Source organism: Macadamia integrifolia, chromosome 1 (genome assembly GCF_013358625.1).
Source record: "Macadamia integrifolia cultivar HAES 741 chromosome 1, SCU_Mint_v3, whole genome shotgun sequence".
In the NCBI taxonomy this organism is placed as follows: domain Eukaryota; kingdom Viridiplantae; phylum Streptophyta; class Magnoliopsida; order Proteales; family Proteaceae; genus Macadamia; species Macadamia integrifolia.
This window is the reverse complement of record NC_056557.1, coordinates 5,464,488-5,479,929: the sequence shown is the minus strand read 5'-3', so window position 1 is coordinate 5,479,929 and position 15,442 is coordinate 5,464,488.

Genomic DNA, 15,442 nt, shown 5'->3' with positions numbered 1-15,442 from the left:
TAGAGATCCCTATTGTTGGAGGTTTCCTAAAGTAGCTCTAAAAAAACAAGACCTAACTAACTAATTGTTGTTAATTAATAATTAACAAAATAAGACTTCCCTAATAAAATTGTGGACCTTCTTTTTGAAATTTGGATAGTCTTGAGCATAAAGTAAGGGAGATAAAGTAGGAAACGAAAGAGAGAGAGTTGGAGATCGATTGTGACTAGAACAGATGAAAAGAAAGAGTTGAAGATAAAGTAAGGAGGGGAGAGAGAAACAAAAACGTGGCTCTCTTGTCTCACCCTTTATTCAAGGAAAAGCAAAAGGAAAAAAAAAATGGGAATCATAGGGAAGAAAGAGGAGAAGGAAGATGAAGAAGAAAGACAAGAAGAAGGGGGGATCGAAGGAAGCTACATATATAGACTTTCTCCTCCATTAGTGATCAAATTGAAGCATTGAAAGAGACACTAGGTTGCTCCAACAAAGTTTCAAAAATTCAGAATTTTAATTCCCCTATTTTAGCATCCAATTGAGGCTAGGGTGAGTGGAACATCTACCTTAACTTGCTTATATTTATAGTATTATCCATAACAGAATTTTATAAACACTAGATCTATTCTAAATCTTTGATTTCATGATGTTTTGTCAAAAAAAAAAATATATATATGATTTTAAAAATCAATCTAATGTTATGTGCATGAGAGAATGAGGAACAAAGTGAATTTTGTTTCGTGATTTGCATTATGTGTATATAATATTTTTTTTTTTAAATTAAACATTGATTACATAATGTTAGCTACTAATATTATGTATTAAGTTGTGATTATGATTGAATGGAGTAGTGTACAATGCGCATTACATGATTCTTATACCATACGAGGTTTTTTTTGTGTATGTAGTCTTTTAATTTTGGTTTACATAATTTTATTAATTTCATGTATGAGATGCTTTGTTTGTTATGGTAATGATGCTTTATATTATCGACCTTGATTGAGGAGGGATGTGAGATTTCCTTCATCATTGTTTTGTTATTTATAGTTGTTGTTTTGAGATAATTAAAAAAATAAAAAATAAAAAAAATAAAATATAATAAAAACTTGAATCTAATTTAACGTTCACATAAAGGCCGATTAGGGTGGAATGAGGGTACTAATCACACTTGAATTCCGAAATTGTTTGTATTTGTATATTTTGTTCTTGAATGGATTTATGTTATTTGTCACGGCTTATCAACATTAGCTTTATAATGTTGATGTGAGGATTGGTTCATTGACTTTTTCTTAGTGGAACTGTGGACTACTAGATGACGAAACATACCCTTGGTAGGATCTACCAATTGTTATTTTATCTTCAGGCGATATGACTTGGTCTTTGGGAGGTTGGACACAAGATAGCTTCTACGAGTTTCTGTATACATTGACCATTCATGGATGATATTATCAATTAGTTGTTTAGTTACTTTTGAGTTATCATGTGCACTTATGCGGCGTATAAATATAACAATTTAAGTCTATGTGGTATGCTTAGTTTTTTTATGTTCTTGAAAATTTTTATATTATACTATATATGTTTTTCATGGTATTGGTTGTACGATCGTGATTTCAAACATGTTTAGTGTGGTGATTATATTTACTAAGTTTCTTTCCAGAGACTTACCCTCATAACTTACAGATGACATTGGTGAGGACTATTGTGGAGATGACACATGTTAAACCTATTGTTGATCAGCAAGAGGACATTGCAATGGATTCGAAGAAGACAATGATTTTTTTTTCTTAGATGTTGTAGACTTTGTTTTAGACTTTGAAGACGTAATTTAAATCAATATTACTTTAAGTTTGAAAGTTGAAATAGCTAATTGAACTTTGAATTTTAATAATATATTAGTTTAGTTAACTCTTGCTTGCATTTATGTTATGTTGTGTGTGGATCCTACTTTGGTTCATTGTCGCCTAGAACTTAAAGATCCTATGGATCGTTGATGTTCGAAAATCCTAGCCGGGTTTGGGGCCGTCATAGGTGTGGCAATAGGTTTAGCACCTAGCATGTTTGTAGAAGTAAGCAAGTCAGCAACATACTTCCATTGATTGCGAAAAGGCCAGCCGATGAGCGGGATACCTCTATCTCAAGAGAAAAAAAATGCAAATCTCCCAGATCTTTGAGATCAAAACTAGCAGACAGGGCACTCTCCAAAGAATCAATTGTAGAGACATTGTTGCATGTTAACAGGTCATCAACATAGACCAAAAATAAAAAGAGTAATGCGACCAATCTGAGATATAAAGAGTGAATCGTCTGTATTTGAAGCCACAAAACTATATGATAAGATGAATGAACTCAGCCATGTGAACAATAAACATGGAGCTTGCTTAAGGCGGTAAAGGGACTTTTGAAGGTTACAAATATGACCTAGACAAAAGGGATCTGTAAATCCCGATGATTGTTCTATGTAAGCTATCTCAGATAAGGTACCATGTAAGAAGGCATTACGAACATCATACTGTTTCAGCAGTCAATTAGAAGCAACAACGAGAGATAACACCACCCTTATTGTAGCTGGTTTGATAACAAGACTAAATATCTGGGCATTGATGGTAACCCTTTGCCACAAGGCGAGCCTTGTGACGCTCAATAGAGCCATCAGCGTTGAGCTTCAAGCAAAACACCCACTTACAACCAATGATATTTTATCCAGTGGTTAGAGGAACAAGGTCTAAGTATCATTCTTAACAAGGGCATTAAATTCCTCTTGGATGGCTTTGCGCCTAGGTGCAAACTTCAGAGTCTGAGTATAACACGTTGGCTCAACATCACTTCAAATGGGATGCTTTTTGGTAGCGAGTGTTAGTCTCTGTTCTGGCTTAAGTGAACTAGTTATAGATCGAGTGACCATAGGATGACAAGGGACAGCATGCCCAATAGGAACATTAAAATTACCAGCGGGTGGGCCAAGAATGGAGACAGCTGGCACATTGGACATTTGAGGAGAAGGTGGGCCAGTGGAATCACTTAAAGTTGTTGGAACTAGTCCTAATATGGAAGGAGAAAGTCCATTGACCAGAATTGTAGAGTTGGGATGAGAAGGAGAAATGAGCTGGTCCGAAACAGTTGGAGGGTGTTGTACTGGACCAGAAAGAGAACAAGGTAGCATAATAAGAGGTTTGTGAAGAAACCATGATTCAACAGTGGCAGGGGAAGGGTTGTCCCAAGAAGGAAGAGAGGTAGAGAATGGGAAGACCAACTCATCAGAGAGTCTATTGGATGAGGGATCTTTTATCTCCTTTCGCATGATCCATGCACTCAAGAAGACCCATATCCGCACCCCAATCTGTCAAATATAGAAGGTTCTCCTCAGAACGTTTTGAATAAATACAACCTGAAAATCTATCTACATGATCCATGCACTCAAGAAAGGAATACCCATGACCCAACCATGGTGGACAACCCATTGGGGTGCGGATATGGGTCTGAATCTGACCCAGGAGAGTCAAAAAATTACTCTTCAGGAAAAGAGTCGTTGGAATCTGTGCAAGGAAGTGAAGACATGAAAGAGGATGAGTCCAATTTTGGCCTTGGAGTGACTAAGGCGGAAGGTGTTCATACTGCTAGAACTCTTCGCCCTCACAAGAGTAAAGTGATATATAATGGTGGTTGCGGAGGCCGATAGCAGGCTAGAGGAGGAAGGAGTGGTCGAGGGCAGGAATGGGGAGCTTTGAGCACATGATTATAGAAATATCTCCGTCTAGTCTAGACGTAGGCAGGATAAATGTTCACCACCAGGAAGTCACAGAGCTTGACCAAGCTCTCGCAAGAGATGATGATGACACTAGAAGGAAAGGAAAAGCCAATGCAGCGATGGGGTAGGCCTTGAGGTCTGACCGTCAGGCTGGTACCAAGAAGTAATTTATGAAGATTCTCTTTTGGAATATAAGAGGAATAAAGAAGGTGGTTGGCAAGCGCGCCTTGAGAGATTTAGTTAAGCAGAAGGACCCAGACCTTCTTTGTATCGCCGAACCAATGGTCTCTATGAGTGATTTTCCAAACTTATTTTTTAATAAGCTAGGTTTTTCAATAAATTTATTTTTAACAATAGAACAGGGAGAATTTCAAATATATGGATTATGTGGAAAAGAAATCTGGGTTGCCTGGTGGTGATCTCAGAATCCTCTCAGCATATTACGGTTGCTCTAACTTGGGACCTCACTCAAATGCAAGTCTCCTTCATCCATGCTAGTAGTTTTAGGGTGGAGAGAAGAGATCTTTGGTTGGCATTGGCTACGGATACCCCTATCACTCCCACTCCGTGGGCAATGGTTGGTGACTTTAATGCTACCCTTCAATCTCATGAAAAGAAGGGCCCAGGAAACTTCAGCATGGGGTCGGCTACGAAGTACAATGCTATGGTGGACTCTTATTTCATGTCGCAGTTGCCTTCGAGTGGAGAAAATTTACGTGGAGCAACAATCAAAAAACTGGTAATGTGTCTGCAGTGCTTGATAGAAGCTTTTGCAATGAGTAATGGATGACCATTTTTGAAGACTCCTCTCAAGTGGTTTGGCCTAGAATAGCTTCAGATCATAGACCGATTTTGATGACTTCAATTTCTAGTCAGCGCCCCTCAAATTGTCCATTTCGGTTCCATCAGTTTTGGATGGACCACGAGGAATTTAATAATGTGGTGGCATCATCCTGGTCTAAATGGATTGCGGGACCCCCTATTATTGTTCTCACTTCCAAATTGAAGCTGCTGAAAGGGATTTTGAAGACCTAGGCGAGATTAGCATTCCCTCACATTGATAGAGCGCTTGAGGAAGCGAAGATGGCTCTGAACCAAATTCATGACCAGATTACGAGAGAAGGGATGAACGACCATTTGTTTGCCTTTGAAGCTGATGCGAAGACGGGCTTGGTGACGCCCTTGGAAAATCATAACAAAAATCTGGGCTGAAAAGGTGAGAATTAGATGGCTGAAAGATGGTGATAGAAACTTCAAATTTTTTCACCTTTCTGTCAAAATGAGAAGAAACAAAAATACAATCAGAGCACTCAATAGGCCAGACAGTACCATGGTGGAAGGGCAAAATCAGATAGGGGAGTATATTGTCGATTTTTTTTAGCGCTTTCATAAAGAAGCTCCCACAGAGACCCATGCAGATTTACTAAATAATATCCCAAAAGTCCCTAACCAAATGGACTATTATAGGTTGGATTCCCCCCTGGAATGAAGAAGTAAGGAGGGCAGTGTGGGAGTTGGACCCAGATAGCTCGCTGGGCCCTGATGGATTCTCTAGTGCCTTTTTTCGCAAGTGATTGTCTTTGATGGAAGTGGAGGTGTGCAATGTGGTGAGACAATTCTTTAGCACTGGATACATACCCCACGGGGTCAATAATAATTTCCTGGTCCTGATTCCAAAGGTGGAGGGAGCAAACACACTGGATAGATTTCGCCCTCTCTACAGGGTAATTCCTTCTGCAAAATTATTTCCAAAGTTATGGCGATGCTTCCGGAACCTCTCCTTCCTCAGCTGATTTCAGAAGAGCAGGGTGCATTTTAGAAGAGGAAGTTGATTCATGATAATATCTCTGTGGCCTCTGAGCTAGCAAACTTAATATTCTCAGCGACTAGAGGTGGGGGGCTTGGCCTAAAAATTGACATCAGGAAGGCTTATGAAACTATTTCTTGGTCTTTCATTTTTCAAGTTTTGAGTAAATTTGGATTCTCCAATAGTAGGATCAACTGGCTGCATCAACTTCTGATATCGTCAAAAATATCTATTCTTGTGAACGGAGGTCCTTAAGGTTACTTCGGGGTGGAGCGCGGGCTAAGATAACGTGATCCTATATCTCCCATGCTATTTATTATAGCCGAAGAGGTTCTATCCAGAGGGTTGTCGAGTCTGGTTCAGCACAAGGAGCTCTAGGCAATCCATGGCCCAAAAGGCACTGCTACTCCTGGGCATATTCTATTCGCGGACGATATCTTCATATTCACCAACGCCTCCTTGAGGTATGTTCGTACCCTGAAAAACTTCTTGATGAAATACCAAGAATTTTCAGGCCAGTGCATTAGCCTAGAGAAAAGCAAACTCTTCCTCAGGAAGATTGCTCTAGATCGAAAGTAGATCATTGCTGATACCCTTGGAATTCAGATCTATAGCTTCCCGACTTGATACTTGGGTGTTGAAATATTTAAGGGAAGAGTAAAGAAAGAGGCCCTTCTGCCAGTGATGGACAAGGTGAAGGGATGCCTAGCGGGTTGGAAAGGCAACCTATTGTCTTTGGCAGGAAGAACAGAACTGGTTAGATCGGTCACTGCAGGTATCCCTAACCATAGTTTTGCTATTTATTGGTGGTCATCTTCCCTGTTAGCAACAATGGAACGATGGATGAGGAATTTTATCTGGACGGATGAGATAGAATCTGTAAGAAAAATTACAGTAACATGGGACGCCCTTTGTAAGCCTAAAGAGGAAGGAGGCTTAGGTATCAAGAGGCTCAGAGACACAAACAGAGCAATGCTATGAAAACTAGTATGGAGAATCAAGCATGAGAATACAGCGGCCAGCTCTTTCCTTAAGGCTCGATTTATTAAAAATGATGGCAGCTTCAAGAAAGGCGTTTCGTCTTCCATTGCATCAGGGGTTAAAAAGGTCTGGAGCTTTGTGAAAGAGAATCAAAGATGTATTATCGGGAATGGTAATCTTGTAAATTTTTGGAAGGACAAATGGTGGGGCCAAAGTCAGCGCTTGAGGAGCTTCAGATAATGGATTTGACTGCTCTTAGATTTAATGCAAAGGTGGGTGAATTTATTCATGGTGGAGAATGGGCGATTCCTGAGGTGAGCTTGGTGGAGCTCATCAGAATATTTGACAAAATTAAGAGGATTAAAATCCCCTTAGGTAACTTAGTGGATACCTGTTGCTGGTCATTATCGACTCTGGGGTCTTTCTTTACCTCTTTGGCTTGGGAGGGTATCAGAAGGATGGCTAGCAAGGTCCCATGGTACTCTCTGGTTTGACGGAAAGGCCTACCTCCTAAGACTCTACCTTAGGATGGTGTCTAACCCATGTCAAACTCCTAACGAATGAGCAGATCAGGCATAAGGGGATCCATCTCGCTTCCAGGTGCACTCTCTGCAACCAAGTTGAAGAAAGTATTAATCATATCTTCCTTAGATGCCCTTTCGTGACCAAAGTTTGGAAAACATTTATCGAGTGCTTTGAGGTAAAGTGGCAGCAGCAACAGTCAGTTGACAACCTGGTTCGATGGTGATAGACAAAGGCTAGAGTGGTAAACCTTAAAACTCCCTGAATGATAGGTTTTTCCATTATTGCAGCAAACATTTGGTGAGAAAGGAACAGACATCGGCATGACAATAATTACAGAGCTACGATGCAAATATTTAAATATAGTCATCAGGAGCTTGGCCCTTGTATAGGAAAGCTGAAGGGGGAGGTGAAATCTCCAATTGATGTTATTTACTGCAGAAAACTGGGTTTGATAGTGGTTTCTCACAAGCATGTTCACCGCCTCGAAGTTCACTGGTGTAAGCCCCAACCAAACTGGCTAAAAGTTAATATGGATGGCAACACTCTAGGAAATCCAGGAAGGGCAGGAGCAGGAGGGATTGTTCGAGATAATGATGGCCAGGTGTGTGACTCATTTAACAATTTTTTGGGAATTAAAAAGTCTTATGAAGCAGAGGTTGAGGCAGTTATGGAAGGTATTATGATGGCTAAAACGATGGGTGCAAGGGGCATGTGGATAGAATCTGACTCAGCTGTGGTTATTTTGGTGATCCAGAGGAACCATATCCCATGGTTTATCCTCCAAAGATGGTTGGATGTTATCCCTTTTCTGGAATCAATCCCTTGGGAGATATCCCACTGCTTTCGCGAAGCAAATACAATTGCAGATTTTCTGGCAAAAAAGGCTTCAAAATCTGGAAACTCAGAATTCTCAGTGTCTTTCCCTAGACATGTTGCTGATTATGTAGAAAATGATATCCTGGGCAGGCATAGCTTTATATTCTCCTAGGGCACTATTTTTTTCTCTGTTGATGGCCATGTCGAAGGTGGAGTTTGTTAACGGATCTAGGGCTCTTTGCTCTGTCCCTATTTCTTCTTTATAATGTTCTCCCTTTTCTTATTAATATATTCATCTTTTAGCAAAAAAAAAATAAAAAATAGGATTGGGAGAATTTAAAGCCACTGAAACTACTCTTTAGTTGGCAGATAGGTCTGTTAAGATTTCTAAAGGGATAATTGAGAATGTCTTACTAAAGGTGGGACAATTTATTTTTCCTGTTGATTTCATTGTGTAAGATACCAAGCCCTTCGCAACCAAGGATGAGATTCTCATAATCCTAGGAAGACCATTCCTTACTACCAGTAATGCATTAATCAATTGCTGGAATGGTTTCCTAAGGTTATCTTTTGACAACCAAATTGTTAAGTTTAACATATTTAAGATAGGCAAGCAACCACACATCGAAGAAGAGATCAATATGCTTGAAGATTTTCTAGATTTTTCTGATGATTTAATTACGAACTTTGATATTGATTTTGATTTAAAATTCCAACAGTGTATGGATGAGATGGACAATGAAAGTGAAATTTTTTTTTCTGAAGTCTTGAGTCTTCACACACCTGTGGAGCCCTTAGGACCCATTTCCAATTCCATTCCCAAACCTTTCATAGTTGAGCCCCCGAAGCTAGATCTTAAAGAGTTGCCATCTAATTTGAGGTATGCTTTCCTAGGGCCTAACCAGACTCTTCCAGTAATAATTTCTTCATATTTGACTTCTAGTTAGAAAGAAGAATTACTTAAGGTGTTAAAAGACAATAAGGAAGCCCTAGGTTGGACCATGGCTGATATCAAGGGTATAAGCCCTTCTATTGTGCAACATCATATACTTCTAATGGAGAAATTCAAATCATCCATGGAACCTCAAAGAAGAGCTAATCTTGTGATGATGGAAGCCATTAAGAAAGAGATCCTAAAGTGCTTGGATCATAGAATAATTTATCATATTTTTGATAGCCAATGGGTAAGCCCAGTTCATGTAGTGCCTAAGAAGTCTGGTGTGACTGTAGATCCCAATGCCAATAACAAATTGATTCCAACCCCTGTCCAATCAGGGTGGAGAGTGTGCATAGACTACAGGAAACTTAATGCGGTAACCTAGAAGGATCACTTCCTATTCCCATTCATTGACTAGATGTTAGAGAGATTAGCGGGACATGAATATTATTGTTTTCGTAATGGATATTCCGGCTATAACCAGATCCCAATTGCTTTAGAGGACCAACATAAGACCACTTTTATATGCTCATATGGAACATTTGCTTACAGGCGTATACCCTTTGGGCTTTGCAATGCCCCTGTTATGTTCCAACGATGCATGATGAGCATTTTTTCTGATATGGTCGAAAAATTCTTAGAAGTATTTATGGATGACTTTTCAATTCATGGAAATTCCTATTCTGAATGTCTTCATCATCTTTCCCTAGTTTTGAAAAGGTGTATATCTAAGAATTTGGTTTTGAATTGGGAGAAATGTCATTTTATGGTTAAATCTGGTCTTGTTTTAGGCCATGTAATATCCAAGGAGGGAATTAAGGTAGATAGCGCCAAAGTGGATTTAATTGATAATTTATCACATCTTCAATCTGTTAAGGATGTCCGGTCTTTTCTAGGGCATGCTAGTTTTTACAGAAGGTTTATTAAGAACTTTAATCAGTTAGCCCAACCTCTCACTTCACTACTTGCCAAAAATCAAACTTTTAAGTTTTCTAAAGAGTGCTTAGAATCCTTCAAGCAACTCAAGGAGTTGACCAATGCACCCATTGTTCAACCACCTGTTTGGACTGAACCTTTTAAACTGATGTGTGATGCTTCAGATTTTAGCATAGAAGCAGTTTTTGGTCAAAGGATTAATAAGCTACCAATTGTAATTTACTATGCTAGTAAGACCCTAAATGATGCATAACTCAACTATATAACCACTAAAAAATAATTTTTAGCTGTCGTGTTTGGATTAGAAAAATTTTGGTCTTACTTAGTTGGTTCATATGTGGTGGTGTATATGATCATTCTGCTCTTAGATAACTAGTTCAGAGGAAGGATGCCAAATCCCGTCACATTAGGTGGGTTTTACTTTTGCAAGAGTTTGATTTGGAAATTAGGGATAAGAAAGGCATTGAAAACCTTGTTGCAGACCATTTATCTTGACTTCTCAATTCCTTGACTGTTGATTCTCCAGTCAACGAGAACTTTCCAGATGAGTAGTTACTTGTAGTGTCTAATGGACCATGGTTTGCTGACATTATCAACTTCTTAGTTTCAGGTGTGACTTCGGATCACTGGTCCACCCAAGATAGATATTGATTCCTTTCCTAAGTTAAGCATTTCTTTTGGGACGATCCTTATCTTTTTAAAGTTTGTCCTGACCAAATTATTAGACGTTGTGTGCCTGATCATGAGCAATACTCACTCTTATCTTTTTACTATGATCATGCATGTGGTGGACACTTTGGACCTAAGAAGACTACCGCAAAGGTTCTCCAATGCGGATTTTATTGGCCCACTCTTTTTAGAGATGCTTTTGATTTTTACAAGGCTTGTCTCGTCTGCCAATCTTTTGGTTGTATTAATAAGAGGAACATAATGCCCCTCAACCCTATTTTCGTAGTTGAGATCTTTGATGTGTGGGGCATCGACTTTATGAGACCATTCCCTAATTCCTTTGAAAATTTGTACATACTTTTAGCCGTTGATTATGTTTCTAAATGGATAGAGGCCATACCTTATAAATCTAATGACCTCAAAGTGGTGTCTAGTTTCTCAAAGAAAACATCTTTTCCCGCTTTGGAACACCACGTGCTATTATTAGTGACAGGGATACTCATTTTTGTAATCGGTCTTTTCAAACCTTGATGAAAAAGTATGGGATCACCTATAAGTTTTCTATCCCTTATCACCCCCAAACTAGTGGCTAAGTGGAGATGTCTAATAGGCAGATCAAACAAATCTTGGAATAAGCTGTTAATCCCAACCGTAAGGATCGGTCCCTTAGGCTCATTAATGCCTGGTGGGTCCATCAGACTGCATTCAAGACCAACCTTGGTCAATTTCCCTATCGTCTGGTGTATGGGAAAGCTGGTCACTTATAGTTGAGTTGGAGCATAAGACATTTTGGGCCATCAAGAAGCTCAATTTTGATTTGTCTGATACTGGTATTCATCGTAGGCTCCAACTATCTGAGTTGGAGGAACTTAGGAATGATGCTTATGAAAGTTCTAGGATTTACAAGGAACAAAAGCTTTCCATGATAAGCACGTTTTTTTGTAAATATTTTACAATTGATGATAAGGTCTTATTCTACAACTCTCGATTGCATCTTTTCTTTGGTAAGCTTAGATCCCTATGGAGCTAGACTGGGAATTGTGCCTCAGGAAGCATGGTGTCTTGGTCGCAATTCCTACGGAGGAAACTTATGAAAGTACTCTAGCATCACTGTCTTTGTGGGCATATGCAAAAAAGCAAAGCTACATAGTAACTTGGGTGTCTGGTGTTTGCTCCACCATGTTATTCAAGAAAAATTAGTGGAGTAGAATAGAGTTTATTAAGCGAAAATAGAAGAACAAAATGTGTAAATGTCATTAATGCTTGGTAACCTGTTTAGTCAAAAACACTCTAATACCTTAGTCATTGGTTCCCTATTTCTTCATAAGTGATTTTGCTTTAAGATAAGGATGTTTTGGAAGAGATGAGGCGAGTTCCAAATTAAGAAATATGCTAGTGCCTAGAATTGATATGAGGTAATAAAAGTTCAAGTATGGGGGTCCCTTCTAAGAGGAATTATCTTTGCTCTAGTCGGTATGGCCCTTGCCTTTTGCCAGGGTTGGGATTTGTTTATTCTGAATTTTGGGTGTATATTCACTACAAATACCCACGAGACACAATTCGTCCACTAGGGATGACCTAGGGGTTTAAAAGCTTGTTACACATGCTAAGTGCAACCGTGATTCTTACGAAAGTGAGTTAGGTTTTTTATTTTATTCTTTTTCTTTTTGTTTTGCTCAAGGACTAGCAAAGTCTAAATGTGGGGAAATTCTAATGAGCACATTTATGTGTGAAATCTAGGGTAGCAAAACATGCATTTACATATTTAGAATGGAGCTACCTTGGTTTTTACTCTTTTTTTGCAAGTTTTATATTTTAAAGGCCTTAAGGACTATCGAGCACTATATATCCAATTTTACACGTGAAGAGGATGAAATTCTGAGCAAGATGGACATGTTCAATTAAAAGTACACATCCGTTTGGTCACCCATACAAGTGATTATTCCTTTCAAGTAAGAAAAAAAAATAATAGATCAGAACTGAACTGAGATGCAGAACCAGCCTGTTTACAGTTGTCCCAGAGGTACACGGAATATTCTAAATGCTAACAAAGATCGATGAACCACACCCTTAAGTGATTGAAGATTCATTTTTGGTAACAACAACTACCTAGTGTAGTTGGTGAGTTGTGGTGTGCAAAATCCCTTCCCTATTAGGAGGTCTCAAGTTTGAACCTCATGGCTACCATTTTTTAGAGATTTTTTTTGAAAGATTTTCTCCATCCTACTTATCACTTAAAGCAAGGAGGTCGGCCAAGAGGTTTCTTGCGCAAGAAGAGAGAGAAATAAGGAAATAAAAATGAAAAATAGAAAAAAAGGGAGAAAAAATAGGAAAGAAAAAAAAGGAAAAAATAAAAGAAGGAAAAATCGTTCAAGAGGCTACCCACATTTTGAAGAAGAAAGAGAAAAAAAAAAATAAGAAAGAAAATAAAAAAAAATGGAAAAAGAAGAAAAATTATTGGAGATTCCCTATTTCGAACTTGGACGTCCTCCTCTACTCCCTTCCTATTCCCTATAAAGGGGAGTCCACAAAACCCTAAAGGTAGTCCCTCTCTTCTTCTCTACTTTTATCTTCTTAGGTTTTTAGCACTTTTTATTTCTGCACTGTTATTTTCAGTTATTTGCTTTTTAATTACGTGGTTTGAGTATTTAAATTTCTAGATGTGAATGGTTAGGTCGCTTTTAGATGCATTTGTGTTAGGTCGATAGTTAGAATTAGATCTCCATAATGAATCTGTGTACTTTTGCATTACTAGAAGAAGCCTAAAATAAAATGGTTGCTCTCCTTGTGTTCGACCCGTTAGCTACACTGATCCGTACGCTTGCGGTTACACTTTTAAAAATTTAACCAGTAGTAAAAGTAAATATATAGGAAAACTTCCCTTGAAATGTTTTATCTGTAATGGCATAAGACACTTTGAAAGACCCTCATGCATCAAAGAACAACTTATAAAAAAAAAAAAAAAGGTTTTGTAACAATGTATTTTATGTAGATTTGGGAACAATGATGGGGCGAAGATTCATAGTAGAGAGATTGTTAACTTGGACCAAGGAAAAATCAAATCTAACAATATATTCTATATGCATGGGCTGAAACATAACCTTCTTAGTGTTATTCAGATATGTGACCAAGCAAGGAAGTTGCATTTACTAAGAAAGATTGTGTAATTAAGAAGACCAAGAATGGGAAGATAGTGGCTCATAGTTCCAGAACAGCTGAAATTTATACAGTCTTTTAGGGAAGTATCAGATCTATAAATGATCTTTTTTGCTGCCGTCACCTGGGGATAAGTCTTATACCAAACAAACCTCCATCGATGCTTGAAGTTTTTTGGTGCACCCCTCCTAGAGGTTGGTTTAAATTAAATGTTAACGGATGCTCTCTGGGCAATCCCAGGAGAGCAGGGGCAGGGGGAATTCTAAGAGATCATCACAGAGGCGATGTAGTTGGTTCTTTCAAGTGCTTCTTAGGCATCCAGACAAATTATTTTGCTGAACTCAAAGGTTTATCAAAAGGCATCCTCCTAGCAAAGCAATTAAACGCAACTGGATTGTGGATTGAATCAGATTCTGCTGCAGCTGTTTTGGCAGTTCGGCTTCACTCCATCCCTTGATATATCCGTTAGGATTGGATCACATTCCTTGTCTTCCTAGAATCCATCAGCTGGAAGATATCACACTGTTTTCGAGAAGCAAATGTTGTGGCTAACTACCTCGCCAGAGATGCGGCCAAGTCTGGAAATTTTAACTGTCCTGCTTCTCTCCTGGCTCATATTAGCTCTGAAATTGCTTCTGATGCAATCTCTCGTCCAAGATTTCTCTCTATGTAATTTTGGGATTTTTCTTCCCCTGCTGATGGCCATGCCGAAGGTGGGGGATAAAATTTCCTAGTCTTTGTATTTTATTTTTTCCTTTTTTAATAAACTCCCTGAATCTTTAGCTAAAAAAAAAAAAAAGACAAATACATCATCAGTTAGGAAGATGGACCCTGGCTATGGCATAGGAGAATGGAGGCATATCAATTTTAAAAACCAAGCCAAGAAAAGAAAAACGAATGTAGTTTGAGACTTACCCAAGATTGAATCTCCAAGGAATCATGTGTGTGCACCATGCTAAAAGGGAAAACATACAAGCGCCACATTCAAGTTGAAGGAGAAGGCCGTCACCAATGAGGTGAGGCTTGAGTTTGTTCCTACTAAGGACCAAGTGGCTGACATATTCACGAAACCACTCCTGAAGGATATATTTGGTAGATTGGGAGATAAACTTGGAGTTTATCCTCCACAGGCACAGCAGACGGTACCGGTGTAGGAGAGTGTATGCATGGGCATAAGGGGACATGCCATACAGGGGAAGTCACTGTTTGTATTTTTTGTTAAAGGGGGAGAAAAATGCAGTTCGTGATTGGTATGTATGGATCAGTGTTTCGCCTCACAATGTTATATGAAAGTGGGTCGTCAACAATTTCAAAGGGAGAGATTGTTGGGAAACTATAGGTTTCTAGGGTTAATTTATCATTTTTGGCAACATATTTGATCATATTGGTGTTGAGGCAATAGCTGCTGGTGAGTTGAAAGAGCCAGAATTGTCATATTGTCATATACAGAGTGTCAAGGGCATTTTGGTCAATTTCTAGGGTTACAAAGGCACCCGAATATGTGAAACACCTTTTTTCTTTCCAATGTATTAGGTGCTTCCAAATAATTTGGCAAAGGTTTGAAGTAGTAGGTCAAGGCCTTGTACATTAAAAGTCACGTTTTGATAGAATCGGGCAGTGCGGTCCACTTCAAATCTATTATTTGAAGACTTAATACTGAGCTGGGCTAAGAGTCCTACATAAAAAATGAATTTCATCAAGTCGTGGTTTTAATGCAAGGTGAATCCCATCATTCGGAGTTCGGACAGAAAAGTTATAGCGATTCTCGTACAACTGCGCAAAAAACGAATCAAATTGAGAGAGGTTTGAACAAGTATGGACGAGGTTGAAGTGCTCTCTGCCAGTTTTTTCTGTAGAAACTAATGGAAACAGTAGCTTCCCTTTCCTTAAGCTTTAT